The 13,526-nt window shown below is 43.1% G+C and overlaps 1 pseudogene; it reads right to left on the bottom strand.

The window, feature by feature from the left end:
* Window positions 1–3,473: 3,473 nt before the first annotated feature.
* On the bottom strand, window positions 3,474–12,914 carry LOC118653517 (annotated as a pseudogene).
* Between the last annotated feature and the right edge of the window lie 612 nt (window positions 12,915–13,526).

The raw sequence follows: 13,526 nt of genomic DNA, 5'->3' as shown, positions 1-13,526 counted from the left end.
GGGAGAGGGATAGAGAGTTAGAAACATCAATGAGAGAGAAACATCGATCAGCTGCCATGAGCACTCCTCCACTGGGGATGTATCCACAACCAAGGTACATGCCCTTTACTAGAATCAAATCTGGGAATTTTCAGTCTGCAGGCCGACGCTCTATCCACTGAGCCAAACCGGTTAAGGCCACCCTTTCTTGATAAAATCTCTCAGCAAGGAGGAAATACAAGGATCATACCTCAACATAATAAAAGCCACATATGACAAACATACAGCCAACATACAGGCAAAAACTAAAACCATTTCCCCTAAGGACAGGAACAAGACAGGCATGCCCACTCTCACTACTCCTGTTAAACATGGTACTAGCCATGGTGAGCAGACAAAAAGAAGAAATGAAAGGTATCCACATTGGAAAAGGAGAATTAAAATTGTCATTATTAGCAGATGACAAGATATTGTACACAGAAAACCCAAAGACTCCATCAAAAAATGACTAGACTTAATAAATGAATTTGACAATGTAGCAGGATACAAAGATAACACCCAGAACTCTATGGCTTTTTTATACACCAATAATCAACTCACAGAAAGAGAAACTAAAAAAACCATCCCATTTACCATTGCTACAAATAAAATAAGATACCTAGGAATAAATTTAACCAAGGAGGTAAAGGACCTGTACTCAGAAAATTACAGGATGCTGACAAAAGAGATACAAGAAGACATAAACAAATGGAAGAATATGCCATGCTCATGGATTGGTAGAATCAAGACCATTAAAATGTCCATACTACCCAAAGCAATCTATAAATTCAATGCAATCAACATTAAAATGCCAATGGCATACTTCAAAGAGCAGAACAAACTCTCCAAAAAATTCATCTGGAATTTTAAAAAAGGCCCTAAATAGCTGCAGCAATCCTGAGAAAGATGAACACAGTTGGAGAAATCACTATACCAGATATCAAGCTATACAACAAAGCCAATGGAACAGAACAGAGAATACAGAAATCAAGCCAAGCCATTATGCTCAATTAATATTTGACAAAGGAGGCAAGAGTGTACAATGGAGTCAAGACAGTCTCTTCAATAAATAGTGTTGGGGAAACTGGACAGATACTTGCAAAAAAAAAAAAAATGAAACTAGACCACCAACTTACACCATACACAAAAATAAACTCAAAATGGATAAAGGACTTAAATGTAAGATGGGAAACCATAAAAATCTTAGAAGTCATAGGCAGCAAAATAGACATTTGTTGTAGCCATATCTTTACTAACACAACTCCTAGGACAATGGAAAATAAGGAGACAATAAACAAATGGGAGCTCCCTTCCTCTCAGCCCTCAGGTCAGGGGTTTCCTTCTAAGTGCTAAACTGAGCCTCTGGGCCTCTGGACCACCTCTGGGCTTGGGGCCAGGGGATGGGGTGGGGAGGGAGGGAAAGGGGGGCAGGGGAAATCATGCAGGCAGGGGGAAAGCTGAGTTGCTTCCTGTGAGTGTATTTGAGCCAACAATGATAAGGATAACAAGGAGGCTGGTAGTGCTCAGAGGGGCCTGGAAAGACGGGCGTGCCTCTGACATTCCAAAGGAATATACTTCTCCTATTGGGCCAAAGACGGGATTAGTGAAGGTAAAGGTGGACTTTGGTCAAAGCAGGGAAGATTCTAGCTTAGGAAATGGCTACCTGCCATCCACTGCTTTTAGTGACAAGAGTTTTCATTTCAGAGCATCTTTGGCGGTTACTTTGGGTCTCTGAGTTTGTGAGGCCCAAGGCCCGTTCTGCTCTCCTGTAGGCTCCCCGCCCCCCCACCCCCACCCCACCGTTGAATTAGGTGCTTTTCCACAATGGCCTCTTTCTGCTCAACCCTGCACCGGAGCATTAAGGCGGTAAGAGGATGTAGTGCGCTTTGAGATTCTAGAGCCACACACCTCTGACCCTGTGCCAATCACATTGTCAAAGGAGGACAGTGCTATTTTAATTCCTCGAGGCTTGGCGAGGGTTGGCAATGGGCTAACGAGTCTATTCACCCGTTTTGGAGATGTGTCTTTCTATCTGAGCATGTTTTTCTCTAAGGCTCTGCAGCCATTATAGAGTGATCTAGTTTGCAGGGAGTCTAGAACTGAGGAGGGTCATTTCTGAGAGTCATAGGGACTCACGTGAATGGAAAAAGACACACGGATCTAAGAAGGCTTCATTCTCCATTCGTTTCCTAGGAATGGAAAAACAGGTCTAGCTGCAGGCAGAGTGGGTAGCATTCAACCCCATGGTGCCAGGAACTGGCCAAACCTCTCCTTCGTCTGCTTTATAGCAGGGACAGGCTAGGTTGCCAAAGAAGATTAGCCTTTTTTTTTTTCCTGGAGGGACCCCCTGAGTCTAATTTCTCCCAAGTGTTGATTTCCGAGAGGAAGGGAGAGGGAGAGAGTGATAGAACCATCCACGATGAGAGAAAATCACCCATCCACTGCCTCCTGCACACCCCCTACTGGGGATAGAGCCCACAACCCGGGCCTGCACCCTTGACTGGAATTCTACCCCGGGACCCTTTCGTCCCCTGGCCGATGCTCTACCCACTGACCAGAACTGGCCGGGGCGACACTTTGTTTTATACATGACTATCAAAGGAGGAGACATAAACTACAAAACACATTTTTGTAGGTTGTCTAGGTTTCGCTTATAAATCAAGATGTGGCAGTAGATATAACCATGGAAAAAGACAGAATGAAACAAACCAATCTGTTGTCAGTATCCATGGCCTCTGATCTTGTCTTGGCCATGAAACAGAAGTGTTCAACATATTCTTGCTAAAAAGCTTATGAAGATATAGGCTCAACAAAGGAATGTAAACAGCGACACCCAGATGTGGGTGTAACGATGGCGGGTTCTTCCTTCAATGTTTCACAGTCATTTGTTTAAGATCATCGAATAAAGACAAAAATCCTCACCGAAAGAAATCCTTGCCTGGCAAGCTCACGGTTCTTTCACCATCTGGTCATTTCACTGCTGGTGACAGATTTCTCGTGGCATACTTAAAACTCCTGTTAGTCAGAGGTTAGTCGTGAGCTTCATCGCACAATTTTATGAAACAGATTCATCCCACACCTTCTCAAAATTTATTTCTTCAAAGAACGGATAACTCAATGCCCAACAACTGTGACAATGAATGTGATGTCTGCCATGACCTCACTAAAACAAGTCCAAAGTGCCATCGGCAGAGATCACGCAGAAGTGCAACGTGGCGCTTCCGGTGCCTGCCGCCGCCGCCCTCTGGAAGAACAACAGTTAGTTCTCCAAAGCATGAGGGTTCACACCGGGTCCATTTAAGCAGAGGATCAGTGGCTACCCTACTCAAGATAGCCCGTGATTAAGTGACCCACCTATATCTTACAGCTTTTCTATGTTTCCTTTCAAATTTCTTAGATTTTTTTTCAATATCAAATATAAGAGAAAACACAATTTTAAAGTGTCTGGGATATTTTTAACACTTTTTGGAATTATCTGTAGGAAGCTCTGACTTAGTTGTACAGAGTTTGATGTATGTGTCCACCATTAAATCCAAATCATGTTTCACATCAAAATTTATGTTAAGCAAAGCTAAGCTACTTGACCTTTGGTCTGTCAAAATGTTCCTCAGGTGTGGTTTGGGACGCTTTCGCCCATTTTCATAGCGTTGGTTCTCAACCTTCATCACAGGGAAAATATGTAGGACCTTTAGCAATGCATAAACATGAGGAAAAAACTTGATGTCTGGCAGGTGGAGGGCTTCATACATGGTGGATGGAAGCTCTATATCTTATCCTCTGTGTTTCCACTTGATTCTTCAACAATGCAGCTCAGCTGAGAGCGCATCAGGATTGGGTAAGTTGCTTCCGTACATGTCAGCCTGGTGCTCCTCCGGTGTATTGAATTTGAGCTGTCCCGTGACAGAGGGGATCAGAGATCAGCATTTAAGAGCTTTGGGGTACTGTTCTGAAACTATCTCTTTCAGTTCCTGAACAATGTGTTCCACTGTTGGAACAGTCAGAGGCTCTTTATAGCAGCACCTCTCAGAGGTCGGTCGGCTGAGACTCCAGGTTCCCTCGCTGAGCTCTGTGGAACTTCCCGGGGAGCTTCATCTGAAATAGCAAATGTGGTTGCCAGACGGGTGGCTTCCTCAAACCGAAATTCACGATAACCTTCAATATCTTCCATCCCTTCATGTAGCAAACGCAGCGCCCCGGTCGAGCTACTGGCCGGCTGCAAAGAAGACATCAGAGGTCTGACCCTGGAGATTTTTCCCAGAGGCTCTTGTCAAAGGTAGAACATTTTTAAGGATAACAACGAAATCAAAATCTGTTGCTGCACTGCAGAGTGGGAATGCTCGGCCCGCTATACAGTCTTCCCATCTACTATGTGTGTCCTCTTGTGTACCGCCTACACAGAAAACAAGTGCTTGCAGGAGCTCCACTGCAATTTCAAAAGCATCGTGCGCGCCTGCCTGTCCACCGAGAATAGCAAATTTCCTTCAGTTCTTGACCGCTTTCTTCATTGTTCTGAAAGAGGACAGAAATGACACTGTCAAGCTCTAAAAGCAGTTGCGGTGATCAATGAAAAAAAGAACAAACTTCCTCAATTGTTTCTAACGCAACAGACGCTCCTGTAACAGGCACCAATTTTGTCTACCACATATTTCAGGCACAAGAAATAGCAGAGTGGATTCTCAAGAGAAAAATGGCGACTGGCAGGAAGGTAGGGAGGAAAAGAGTGTGAGAGCACAAGGAAGTGATAGAGGAGTGTGTGGACGTGTGTGGTGTGTGTGTGTGTATGAGCTAGGAACAGTTAGATTCTACTGGTCTTCTAAGGGGCTGCTAAACCGGGCAGTCTTAGGCGGCGGAGCCCCGCTCCCTGCACAGACACTCCTGGGTGGCCAGCACTGGCACAGTGACCACGCCATCTTGGGAAACAGAGCTGCTTGAGACTAGCATCCTGGACTCAGCACCACCCAGTCTGATCTCAGATGCATACAGGACCCTGCAGCCACTGGGGAAAGAGACCTGTGACCACAGCAACAGACCTGCGGATGCCAAAAGTTCAGAAATCCCTGCTGCAGATCTGTGAGTAACAGAGCCCATCCCTCTCCCTGCAGGCGTGCGGGCGGCGCCATAGTAACTGATAGACCCACCCCTTGCCCGGGCCTCAGTGCTGCCATAGGAACTTTAGCCTGGAAGTGTGTGAGCACCTTGGAACTGGTCCCGTGTAGTGCCAGCTTCAGGAGTCCTGGGCTGGGAGCAATTGCGTGAACACCGGGAACTGGTCCTGTGCACACTGCCTGCTCCAGGAGCCCTGGGCTGGGAGCAATGGCGAGAACACCAGGAATTTTCCCGTGTAGTGCGAGGCCCAGGGACCCCAATTCTCTGGGCAGGAGGCAGCACCAAGCACCAGTGACTTGACTGTGTTTCTTATCACCTGCGCCTGTGATCCCTGTCTCCCTGTGCATTCATACTAAGAGCCAGTGACTCCAATTCTTGGTGCAAGGGCACACAGGGACCCTGATTCTCAATGCGAGGTCGAGCGAAGCAACAGAGACTCCGATACTGGATTCTTGGGGAACTCTGACTCCTGGTGCATGCTAGGGGGCACTGATTTTCAACACGCTCCAGGGGGGTCTCTGTTTCAGCATGGTGCAGGCAGGGTCCCTGATTCTAAGAGCGTGCACAAGGCCACATTGAGCGCTGGCAACACTGACTCTGAGCGAGCCTGGTTCCCACCAACCCACCACAACCACACATCCTAGTGTCAGAGCTCTTCAGTGACACTAGGGTGGAGTGAGGCTCCCACTGCACATGGCCCAGGCCCACGCAACTCTACGTTTGAACCATCGGGAGATAATCAGAATGAAGAGATGACACAAGACCCAGAGGAAAGACAATGAGGAGTCACCAAGAAAAGAAATTAATGAAGTTGAAGCATGCAACATGACAGAAAAAGAATTCAGAATAATGGTTGTATAATTCATTCACCGGATGGACTAGAAAATCAACAACCTATGCAAGAATCAGGAAGAAATGAAAAGTGATATAGCTACAATCAAAAACACCATGGAAAGTTTCAACAGCAGACTAGAAGAAGCAGAGGACGGAATTAATGAGTTAGAAGATAAGGCAGAGAAACAAGCTCAATCTGAACAGCAACTGGAGAAAAAAATTAAAAAGCAGGAGGAGAGCCTAAGGGAGCTTTGGGACAACATGAAACGAAGTAACATACGCATAATAGGGCTGCAAGAAGGACAAGAAGAGCAGCAAGGATTAGAAAATCTATTTGAAGAAATCATGACAGAAAACTTCCCAGATATGGGGAAGAAAAAAGTTACACAAGTACAGAGAGTCCCAAGCAAGATGAACCCCAAAAGACCCACACCAAGTCACGTCATAATAACGATGGCCAATGTACAAGACAAAGAGAATCTTAAAGGCTGCAAGAGAGAAACAGAGAGTTACCTACAAAGGATCCCCCATCAGATTATCAAATGATTTCTCAACAGAAACACAACAAGCTAGAAGGGAATGGAAGGAGGTATACAAAGTGTTGCAAAGCACAGAACTGAATCCAAGACTATTATATCCAGCAAGACTATCAATCAAAATTGAAGGGGAAATCAGGAGCTTTGCAGACAAAAAAAGGCTAAGGGAGTTTATCACTACCAAGCCAACACTGCAAGAAATGCTAAAAGGAATGCTGTAAAAAGAAGAAATATAAAGGTAAGAAAGAACACAGGCATGAAAATAGAAATGAATCCAAGCACGTACCTTTCAATAATAACTTTAAATGTGAATGGACTAAATGCTCCAATCAAAAGACATCGAGTGGCTGAATGGATAAGAAGACATGACCCATATATATGCTGTCTACAAGAGACCCACCTCAGAAAAAGGGACTCACACAGACTGAAAGTGAAGGGATGGAAAAATATATTTCAGGCAAATGGAAATGAAAAAAAAAGCTGGGGTAGCAATACTTATATCTGGCAAAATAGACCTCAAAGTGAAGGCCATAACAAGAGATAAGGAAGGCCACTTCATAATATTAAAGGGATAGATACAACGAGAGGATATAACACTTGTAAACATATATGCACCCAATGCAGGAGCACCCAAATACATAAAAAACCTCCTGGAGAGAACTACAGGAAGGCTGGCTGAGTGGAAATTCTACAACTAGAAGGAAAGAAAAAGCACATTGAGACTCCAAGGAGGTGCGGAAGTAAAGTGCAGAGGTATGGAGGCTCGAGCACAAGAAAAGGGGCTGGTACTTGAGGACTCGGCTTTCTTTTTGAATCGGGAGAGAGTCACAAGCTCCCTACTGCTCTGAAATCCAGTTCCAGGAAGTCTCTGGGGACCCAGGACTCATACAGGGAGAGACTGGACTGTTTGGCAGTGGGCAGAACTCGGAACTCGAGGGCGGCTTTCTCTCAGAGGTGCTTGCAGTGATTACCAGGACACTGAGATGCGGTGCCCCTTAGGGCAGGGCTGAGGATCAGACATAGCTGCTTGCTCCACCCTGCTGATCCCCTGAGACCCCGCCCCACCCAGGCTGTGGCAGAGGCTTTTGCATATGAATGCGCTCGCCCTTTGCAAACTGGAAATAACCTAACAAATTGAAGCTAGGCCAGACATACCCAGAACTTCCAAGAGAAGGCTCAAGGCCCCACAGCAGCTTGCATTGCTTCATAGCTGGCCTCATCTGGGCACCTCCAAACCCCCAAAAAGGAAGGGGAATCAACATATCTCTTTGTAGCTCCTGCTGGGTAGCCTCAGACAGAGGCTAATTAGCACCTCCTTAGATCCAAGAGCCAGTGTACCCAGTTGTCAGAGTGGGACCATCCAGAATACAACTCCTCAGATCCATAACGGACACACTCAGGGGGAAGACTCATGAGCACCAAAGCCCCACTGAAGCAAGTCTTGCCCCAGAAGGGTGTCTTCAGCACAGAAGTTCTCCCACTGCAGACACAGCTGATTCTCACAGCCAATTGGCCTGGAGGTCAATTCTTCCCAGTGATAACTACAAGAAATATTCAAAGTGATGAATAGCAAGAACCTACAACCAAGATTACTTTACCCAGCAAAGCTATCATTCAGAATTGAAGGTCAGATAAAGAGCTTCACAGATAAGAAAAAGCTAAAGGAATTCATCACCACCAAACCAGCATTATATGAGATGCTGAAAGGTATTCTGTAAGAAGAGGAAGAAGAAAAAGGTAAAGATACAAATTATGAACAGCAAATACATATCTATCAACAAGTGAATCTAAAAAGCAAGTGAATAAAAAATCTGATGAACAGAGTAAACTGGTGAATATGATAGAACCAGGGGCATGGAAAAGGAGTGGACTGACAATTCTTGGGGGGAATGGGTGTGGGGGTGCAGGAAGAGACTGGACAAAAATCGTACACCTATGGATGAGGACAGTGGGAGGGGTAAGGGCAGAGGGTGGGGTGGGAACTGGGTGAAGGAGAGCTATTGGGGGGAAAAAAGAGGAACAACTGTAATAACCTGAACAATAAAGATTTAATTAAAAACAAAACAAAACAAAAAACCTCCTGGAAAATAACAATGGAGAGATCAACAACTACACAATCATAGTAGGGGACTTAAACACACCACTGACATCAGTGGATAAATACACTAGACAAAAAAATCAGCAAAGAAACAGAAATCCTAAATGACTCACTAGATCAGATGGACTTAATTGACATCTTCAGAACATTTCACCCCAAAGCCACGGAATATACGTTCTTCTCAAGTGCACATGGGACCTCTTCAAAAATAGACAACATATTGGGTCACAAGCAAAGTTTCCCCAAATTAAAGAAGATTGCAATCATACCAAGCATCTTCTCATATCACAAGGGCATAATATTAGAAATAAACCACAATAAAAACAATCCAAAAAACTCAAACACTAGGATGCTGAATAGCATGTTACTAAGTAATGATTGGGTAGCCAGTGAAATCAAAGAAGAAATTAAAAACACCCTGGAAACTAATGACAATAACCGTACAACAACCCAAAATCTATGGAACACAATGAAAGCAGTCCTGAGAGGGAAGTTTATAGCACTACAGGCCTACCTCAAAAAACAAGAAAATATGATAGCAAATCATTTAACTCTACAACTCAGAGAATTGGAAAGAGAACTACAAAAAAAGCCCAGAGTGAGCAGAAGAAAGGAGATAATAAAGATCAGAGCAGAAATAAATGACATAGAGACCAAAAAAAAAAAAAAAAAATTCAAAAGATCAATGAAAGCAAGAGCTGGTTCTTTGAAAGGATAAACAAGATTGATGAGCCTCTAGCCAGGCTCACCAAGAAGCAAAGAGAGAGGACTCAAATAAACAAAATCAGAAATGAAAGAGGCAAAGTAACAACAGACCCCTCAGAAATTCAAAGAATTGTTAAAAAATACCATAAACAACTCTACTCTAACAAACCAGACAACCTGGAAGAAATGGATATATTCCTAGAAAAATACAATCTTCCAAAACTCAATCCAGAGGATTCTAAAAATCTCAACAGGCCAATAACGATGGAAGAAATTGAAGCAGTCATCAAAAAGCTCCAAGCAAACAAAAGCCCGGGGCCAGACGGCTTCACAGTGGAGTTTTACCAAACATTCAAGGAAGAACGAAAACTTATCCTCCTCAGACTATTCCAAAAAATTCAAGAAGAAGGAACACTTCCCAGCTCATTCTATGAAGCCAGCATCACCCTAATACCAAAACCAGATAGCGACAACACAATGAAAGAGAATTATAGGCCAATATCCCTCATGAACATAGACGCCAAAATCCTCAACAAAATTCTAGCAAATCGGATCCAGCAACACATCAGAAAGATCATCCACCATGACCATGTACGATTCATCCCAGGGATGCAAGGATAGTACAATATCTGCAAATCAATAAATGTGATTCATCACATAAACAAATTGAGAGATAAAAACCACATAGTCATATCAATTGATGAAGAAAAAGCTTTTGACAACATTCAACACCCTTTCTTGAAAAAACTCTCAGCAAGGTAGGAATAGAAGGATCATACATCAACATAATAAAAGCCATTTATGACAAACCCACAGCCAACATCATAATCAATGGGCAAAAAATAAAACCATTTCCCCTGAGAACAGGAATAAGACAGGGATGCCCCCTCTCACCACTCCTGTTCAACATAGTACTGGAAGTACTAACCATTGTGATCAGACAAGAAGAAGAAATAAAAGGCATCCAAATTGGAAAAGAAGAAGTAAAACTGTTCTTATTTTCAGATGACATGATACTGTACATAGAAAACCCTAAAGACTCCATCAAAAAATTATTAGAGTTAGTAAATGAATTTGGCAATGTAGCAGGATACAAAATTAACCCCAAGAAATCTAAGGCATTTCTTTACACCAATAGTGAACTTACAGAAAGGGAGACTAAAAAAGCAATCCCATTTAACATAGCATCAAAAAAATTAAGATACCTAGGAATAAACTTAATTAAGGAGGTAAAAGAGTTATATGTGAAAAACTACAGGACACTGAAAAAAGAGATAGAGGAAGACATAAACAGATGGAAGAACATACCGTGTTCATGGATTGGTAGAAACAACATCATCAAAATGTCCATACTACCCAAAGCAATCTATAGATTCCATGCAATCCCCATTAAATTACCAACGGCATATTTCACAGATCTAGAACGAGCGTCCCATAAATTCATCTGTAATAAAAAAAGACCTTGAATAGCTGCAGCAATCCTGAGAAAGAAGAACAAAGTAGGTGGGATCTCAATAACATATCAAACTGTATTACAAATCCACTGTTCTTAAAACAGCTTGGTACTGGTACAAGAACAGACATATAGATCAATGGAATAGAATAGAGAACCCAGAAATTGACCCAAAGCACTATGCCCAATTAATATTCGACAAAGGAGGCTAGAGCATACAATGGAGTCATGACAGTCTCTTCAATAAATGGTGTTGGGAAAATTGGACAGATACATGCAGAAAGATGAACCTAGACCACCAACTCACACCATACACAAAAATAAACTCAACATGGATAAAAGACTTAAACGTAAGATGGGAAACCATAAAAATACTAGAGGAATCCATAGGCAGCGAAATAGCAAACATATGTCGAAGGAATTTCTTCTCTGATACTGCTCCTAGGGCAATGGAAACTAAAGAGAAAATAAACAAATGGGACTACATTAAATGAAAAGCTTTTGCACAGCAAAGGAAACCATCAGCAAAACAACAAGAAGACCACTGCATGGGAGAACATATTTGCCTATGATATCACCGATAAGGGTTTAATCTCCAACATTTACAAGGAACTCATGAAACTTAATAATGGGAAGATAAACATTTCAATCAACAAATGGGCAGTGGACCTAGATAGACACTTTTCGAAAGAGGACATACAGAGGGCCGAAAGACATATGAAAACATTCTCAAAGTCACTAATTATAGGAGAGATGCAAATCAAAACGACTATGCGATATCACCTCACACCTATCAGAATAACTATCATCAACAAATCAACAAACAACAATTGTTGGAGAGGATGTGGAGAAAAAGGAACCCTTCTGCACTGCTGGTGGGAATGCAGACTGGTGCAGCCACTGTGTCGAATAGTATGGAGCTTCCTCAAAACGTTAAAAATGGAACTCCCATTTGGCCCAGTGATCCAACTTCTAGGAATATATCCCAAGAAGCCAGAAAAACCAATCAGAAAGAATATATGCACCCCTATGTTCATAGCAGCACAATTCACCATAGCTAAGATTTGGAAACAGCCTAAGTGCCCATCAGCAGATGAGTGGATTAAAAAACAGTGGTACATCTACACAATGGAATACTATGCTGCAGTAAAAAAAAAGGAACTCTTGTGTTTTGCAACAGCTTGGATGGAACTGGAGAGCATTATGCTAAGTGAAATAAGCCAGTCAGAGAAAGATAAATACCACATGATCTCACTCATTTGTGGACTATAGAGAACAACATAGACTGATGAACAGGGATAGATCCAAAGACAGAGAAAGAGCAATCAGACTATTAATCCCCAGAGGGAAAGTAGGGGAGGTTGTGGGTAAGGGGAAGAGAACAACCAAAGGACTTGTATGCATGCATATAAGCCAAGCCAATGGATATGGACAACAGGGGGATGAGAGCATGAGTGGGGGGGGAGAATGGGGGTTAATGGGGGGGAATGAGGATACATTTGTAATTCCTTAACTAATAAAGAATTTAAAGATTAAAAAATAAAGAAAAGAAAAGATCAGAGTGTGTAGACAGCTTGGGGAGGGATGTTTCTCCAAAAGTCTCGAAGCAACAGCTTTAGTTTTGGAAGGAAATCCACTGGACACAATGTAAGCCTGGCCACGACGCTATTCCATGCGTAATCCCCACTTCTCGGGTCTCGTAGTGTGAAACGTCATAGCCAAAATTTCGGCAGCGGCTTCAGAAGGCAGGAAACCCACAGGTTCCTCTCTCAGGTCACGAGCTTCGTCAGCAAACCTCACCAATGCGGGCAGGTGCTCTCCCCCTGCTGTGTCCACTACGTGCGTGCGTGCGTCCATCTGTCAGTGGCCATGGAAAAGAAGGGGGAGTCTCTCACTCCCCTGAGCGTTCCTTCCCCGAATGCGGCTCTCACGGATCTCTAGCATCTGCTTCTGCTTGTACTTTTGAACAGAATGGTGCGTTGACTGCTGTGGTCTCAAAGGGCTTTCTCAGAGCGAACCTCTTCACCAGAATTTATCGGGCACTCTGACATGCCTGCCTGAAAGTTATCAGGAGTAAAAAGACCTTCTGGGATTTCATCAGCTTCATGTCCACCTGAGGTATGTTTTGTTTTCCCATAAGAATCAAAATTTCAAATAAAGATTTTAAGTATTAAAACAAAAAAATAAACAAATGGGAATATCTATACCAATAAAAGAAAAACATGAAAATTTGTGTCACTCTGCTACGCCCACCAGCTAATCAGGATGAGTATGCAAATTAACCCAACAAAGATGGCGGTTAATTTGCATATTCAGGTGCGCAGCAAAGACTGAAAGCTCCGCCGGAGTGAAGACTGAAGACGATTGAAGACTGAAGACGACTGATGACTGAAGACTGAAGAGGATTGCCTTCTCTGCTGTGGTCAAAGCAGAGAAGCCTCCAGGCTTGGCTTCTCTGCAGAGGCTGGAGCAAAGGCCTGGGTCCCAGGTGCCGGAGGAAAACCAGTGCTGGCAGCCAGGAGAAAGAAGGCCTATTGCATGAATCTCTTTGTGCAATGGGCCTCTAGTATCAAAATAAAAAGATTCTGCACAGCAAAAGATACCATAAACAAAACAACAAGAAAGCCCACTGCATGGGAGAACATATTTGCCAATATTATCTCTGATAAGGGTTTAACCTCCAGCATTTACAGGGAACTCATACAATTTAACAAAACGAAGATAAACAATATAATAAAAAAAATGAGCAAAGGACCCAAATAGATACTTTTTGAAA

The sequence above is a fragment of the Myotis myotis genome, unplaced genomic scaffold (genome assembly GCF_014108235.1).
Source record: "Myotis myotis isolate mMyoMyo1 unplaced genomic scaffold, mMyoMyo1.p scaffold_m19_p_4, whole genome shotgun sequence".
Classification (NCBI taxonomy): domain Eukaryota; kingdom Metazoa; phylum Chordata; class Mammalia; order Chiroptera; family Vespertilionidae; genus Myotis; species Myotis myotis.
The sequence above is the reverse complement of the archived record's forward strand: the minus strand, read 5'-3'. Positions and strand labels throughout refer to the sequence as shown.